This window comes from Medicago truncatula, chromosome 8, assembly GCF_003473485.1.
Source record: "Medicago truncatula cultivar Jemalong A17 chromosome 8, MtrunA17r5.0-ANR, whole genome shotgun sequence".
NCBI classification, from domain to species: Eukaryota; Viridiplantae; Streptophyta; class Magnoliopsida; order Fabales; family Fabaceae; genus Medicago; species Medicago truncatula.
Genome location: NC_053049.1, coordinates 20,875,408 through 20,881,630, shown reverse-complemented (window position 1 = coordinate 20,881,630; position 6,223 = coordinate 20,875,408).

Below are 6,223 nucleotides of genomic sequence, written 5' to 3'. Positions count from 1 at the left end.
TTAAGATTCTACATAATGAACAACAATTCAGAACAACAACAACAACACAACAATATTAGAGTTGACACTCTATCCTAGGTGGCTCAACACGACTCTACTACTTGGCTGGACGGACCAACCTGCTCTGATACCAATTGTAACACCCCGTTTCCCAAAATCAATTTAATTATAATTATAAAATCAGAGTTCAACACCAAACGGCATGTCACACCACTATACAAAATTTCTTAAATAGGATAAAACTATTTAACAACATCTTTCATAAAACTTCATTAATTTGCAGCGGAATATTCTTCAAAATTAAACTCCATTATCCAACAATAAACTTGGCACTAGGCCTCAACATAATAGTTCAACAATAAACAAAGGCTACATTAACTTGTTCCAAAAATTGATACATAGGTAAAAATTAAACTATAAATCCCATCCCACGTATCAGAGTCCTAGACACTTTGAGCCACCACCAACTACTCAGGATCACCTGCAAGTTACCCATAGGAAGGGCAACATTTTCAAGCAGAAGGGGTGAGATTCACAACAAAATATAGGTAAAGAATGCATCAATTGAATCTAACACCCTATCAGATAATTCATCAACAATATTATATAAATATCATCATTTTCACATATCATCAACAATATTAAATTATAACCCTCTCAACAACATATGCAACCCATCACCACTCCACTAAGACTCCTCTAAACACCCATGCATGTGGTACCAAAAATCAGGGCCGTGACCCACACCGCTGTCGAATGGTTAAAGCATTCTCATCAGGACATAAGTCCTCACCACTAACACCACTTTGAGTAACTAGTACTCCACCACTTTGAACGACCGAGCGTTCCAGAGCCGAAGCTCTCCCACTGTTATGTTTATGCAACTAATCCCCTTGAGTATATCTACATACCAACCAATCTAACATATACATATATGTGATTCACCATCCAATTTACAACATTTAAGTGAATTTTAATTAAATACAACATACATTCAGTCAGCATCTATTCATCACAACCAACCAGGACATCCAGGGAAATATATATCAACATACAAGCCATGCTTAATTCAACAATATAAACCATCCAAACAACAACAGAAATCAAACCAACAAAATACTGGGCAGCTCGCCTCGCGAGCACATCTGCTCCCTATGGCGAGCTCAGGAAAATCAGGTACTCGCCATGGCGAGTTCGAGGCGAACTCGAGGCGAACAGAAATATGGTGCTCTCGGGAAAAATGATATTTTTCTCACTCAAACCTCAATTCTAAGCTCCCTAATCATCTTTTAAACCTAAAACTTGTTCCAGTCCTCTTAAAAATCCTCTAGGCACATGAAACTACCCAAGATACGGCTTATAACAACATTTTAAAAATCCAGATTTTCACAAGGCTACTCGCCATGGCGAGTTGTATCACTCGCGAGGCGAGCGATGAAGTTGTTCACTCGCTAAGGCGAGCATAGGCTACTCGCGAGGCGAGCGATGAACTTCTGTACGGGCAGAATGCAGGTTTTTCCCAAAAATCCCATTTTTCCTCAATTCACTCCCCAAATTAGTTTACAGATATGCAATGAAAGGTTTTATGCACTCAGAACCCATTTCTAACCCCAATTCAACGATTCCTACACTCAGAACCCATTAATCAACAAAAACCTAACTTCTCCCAATTCTCACATAAACCTGTTAGAACAAAATCAGAATTCATAACCTATAAGATTGCGGTAAACCTCACCCTTACCTTAGAATTGCAGAAATAACACAGCAGAAATCTGATCCTAAGTTCCTCTCCCTTGCTCTTGGCTTTCTCCCAAACTTGTCTGTTTTCACGTAAAACGTTTCTCTGGTTTTTCCTTTCTTAACTCCCAACTTGTAACTCCCCTAATTAGCAAATAACTCCCCACTAACTATATTAATTATAACATAACCCCCCAAACTCTAATTAATTATATTCTCCACTTATTCTAATTATTTAATAAAATAAATCATATAATAAATATATATACACCACATAAATCACCAAAAACCATATAAATGACACCACATAATCAAAAATAATTAAATAATGATTAGAGCGTTACAAAAACTTTTGGAAAAAGGGAGAAAAGCTTAGAGAGGAGCAAGAGACCAAGAGTGCTGCGATTTTCTTCAAACAAGGTAAGGGTGAGACTAATGATTCAATAGCATTGATTGTTGTAATTCTGATGACTAATTGACAAAGTTAGGATTGAATTAGAAAAGTTTTGGAATTAGGTCAAAACCCTAAAAATTGATGATCAAACGGTAAAACTGGTTTAGATTGATGTAGAAACCGTCCTTTAACCTTAGAACATGTTTAGGATGGATTATGGAATCAAAATTAGGCTTTGAACCATGCTGTGTGTTGGATTTTTGAGAAAAACCCTAGTTTGCCCGTGCTTCTGTTCATCGCTCGCCACGGCGAGTGATGATCCTCGCCTCGTGAGTGATGAACTTCATCGCTCGCCACGCGAGCCCTTTCCCTTTCCCTTCGCCTCGCGAGTTGTTTGGTGCAACTCGCCATGGCGAGTAACCCTTTCTCGCCTCGCGAGCTTAGGCTGAGTGCATGTCATATTTTGTGTTTCGACATTTTTAGTTGGACCTTGGATGCCCTAGAGTGCCTGAACATACCTAGTATTGATTAGGAATGAATGTAGGATCAGAGGGAACCCAGAACAACTTTAGTTTGGGAGATGATTGGTACTCGCCATGGCGAGTAAGAACTCTCGCCTCGCGAGCACAACCAGAATGTGCTTGCTTGAGTGTTTGTGCGATCTATGTCGCACGTGTTGATCAAGAGCGAACCCCTAGTTGGTATTAAGACCTAATGATGACGTTTAATGCAGTCTATAGAGTTGTTTAAGTTATGTTGATATTAAATGGACGTGAACTAATGTATTGAATATTCGTGCAAGATACGAAGGTTGATATTCCTGATATTTATAAGCTATTGATATAATGATATCATTTTGTTTATCTGACCTGTTTATGCTGCTTCCGTTATTTAACTAAGTGCATAAGTCTATGTTGCAGTTAGCTCCAAATTATTGGATGCATGTTTATATGTTGATTACGATGTTTTTGTTCATAAGTGTCCATGCATAGCATCTCATTGAGCTTAGTCCTCACCACGAATAATAGGAGCTTTGTCCTCCGCACGTTTTATAGGAGCTTTGTCCTCCGCATGATTAAAGTATATTAATACTTATGATGACGATTGGTACCACATGCATATAGGGAGTCTAAGAGCATTGTCACATTGTCATGATTAAGATGCCTTGTTGATGACGATTGAATACGTGATTACGTGATAAGTGTTTATCAATTATGTGATTTTGTTCATGATAATTGGATATATGATTATGTTATAACTGTTTAGCAAATATGCAATGTTATTTAAGGAATGATTATGATGTTAATTTATGATTCGCAATTACATTGATTAATGTTATTTGATTATGAAATCTCACCCCTTCTGCTTGAAAATGTCGCCCTTCGTATGGGTAACTTGCAGGTGATCGTGCTTAGTGTGCAGGTTGTTTTCGTGAGTTGGCCTTTCCTTCACTGTGTCGTCTAGGTCGCTCTGATACGTAACGGGATGGGGTTTATGTTTATGCATGCTTCATTCTCTTACGTGACTATTATGTTATTTTTATAATGTTATGGATTACGATTATGAACTATTTGATGGGGCCTACGTGCCAAAACGTTTTATGAATTAAGATTATGATTTTCCACTGCAATGGTTAAGATATTGGTTAAATTGTTATTTAACTGTTGGATTACGTTATATGTGATATCCCGTTGTTTGATGTTTACTCTGATAAATGTTATGTTCTAAGAATTTTTAAATATTGGGAAAACGGGGTGTTACAGAACCCTAGTGCAATAGTTTGCGGTTACGTTTTCTTTGGAAGAAACCCTAGTTCTCTGACTTCCGTCTTCTTGGCTAGCACTGAGGTTTTGGAGGAGCACTGTTCGTGTGGACTCGATAAAGGCTCTGCTGTTTGCTTGGCTGTGATCGTGATTCCAGTTCGCAGAATCCACCGATCGTTTTCAGACCAATCATTCTAAGGTAACAATCGAATCACTGATTCAAGTTCCAATTCGTAATGATCCAAGGAAAGTAAATCGAATTTTATTCCGCTGCTTATTCTATTAATGTCGATTTACCTTCAATAACAACTTTATGAAGGTCAACTTGAAACATAACTTTGTATCATTTGAGAGACAAATGAAGGTTATAAGTGTTATTTTGAGTTAATTATCTTCCTCGGACCTGCATTGAGACTATTGATAGTACCATTAACTTAAAATAACACTAATACCCTTTATTTGTCTCTTAAATCAGAAAAAGTTATAGTGGTAGTTTCTTCATTTCAAGTTGGTCTTTAGAAAGTTGATATATAGCCTATTATTTCATGACATTTTAATCAAACTTCCTTCCAAATCAGAGAGGCAATACTTCTTTTTCCTCTCTTATTATTCCTTTCTTCTTAAACATATGAACGTTAATATTCTTGAAAAATTAGTTTCTGGTTACTAAGAAACACTTCATTTTCTTGGTCATTTCTTCTCCGAATACTTTGATGCGTATTATCCACATAATGTTGACTTGAACCAATTTGGAAACTCAAATCAGGACCTTGAAACTCTTGGATCAAGTGCAAATTAGGCTAATTGGATGATATTTCATAGTCATAAGAAAAAACCATGCCATTACGTTTAATGATCTACATCCCAATTTACTATGTGTAAATTAATTATACATTTTTTTATTATTATTTAAAATATAAAGTACATTGCCTAAATTATTGGAGATATATTTCACGATGTAGTTATTTCAAAAATTAAATGATCACTTCTTCTAAAAAAAAAAAATTAAATGGTTACATCTCTATATTTGAAATTATTGTATTATGTTAAAAAAAATGCAAACATTTGGACATATTGTTAACACCACAGTTTTAGGAGTATAGAATTGGGCAAGGCCGAAGCTCCTATCCCTAACCGACAACTTTCTAATCTCATCTTCTTTTTCTCAGATCCCCTAATTCTGAAACACAATCCCTTCTTCCATCTCTCCACAGCCGCGCCCGGCTTTCGTCTCCCAACCACTGTCAATCTCGGCCTTCTTTGGAAAAAAGAAGCTTATTTACTTTATCTCTTCAACTGCCTCTACCTGTCTATAAGAAAAAAAATCTCCAAAGGAGTAGATAAAAAAAATCTGGAAAATGAAAAACATTTCCCAAGTTACCGATTAAAACGGGAACACATTCTTTATAAAAAAACTAGCAGAAGGAAGGGCACTACCATGCCTATCTGACCGCGCATTTTAATGCACTAACATTTGTATATATTTTAAGGGATAAATTTGACCTACATTTTGAAAGAAGAAAATATTAAAAATTTAATCAAAATTTGGTCTTTTTAATCCCTATTAAATTACAAGCTGTCAAGTTTAATCCTGGAAATTTTGCATTCACTTTTAGTCTCTATTTACATTTTAGAGGGACTATCTTGGAGGACTAAAAGTATCCATTTTTTTTGTATATATAGTTCTCAAAATAGGGACTATTTTAACAAACTTAAATATTTTGGAGGACTAAAATTACCATTAAAATTTCATAGGGACTAAGCTTAAAAACTCATGATTTTGGAGGGACTAAAAACATATTTAACCCTTAAATTATTCAAAAAATATATATCGATATATATTTTATTATTTGGAAAAATTAAATGAAATAATTACTTTAATCATTATTAGAAATTTTGTTCATAGTCACCAAATTTTGTTACAATATTTTGGAACACAACCTGATATATTTTAGTATGCAATCTAATATATTTTCGTACGTGATTAGACATATATTTTGGCACTCAATGATAGATTTGTACTCAAAATATATTTTTTGTACTCAATATGATCTATTTGGTACTGAATTTGAGATATTTTTGTACTAGATCTAATATGTGAATTACTTGTTCCCAAAGTTTCTCACATATTAGTTGTGATTTTCCTCTATAAATAGGTAGATCATGTAACGCCCACTTTTAATTAATTAATTATTTAATTGAGTCTAGACGAGTTATATTATATTTATATAATATATGTGTGATTTATGATGATTTAGATGATTTACGATGATTTATGTGATGTGATGATTTTCATGAGGAGATGAGACTTATTTTGTTGTTTAATAAA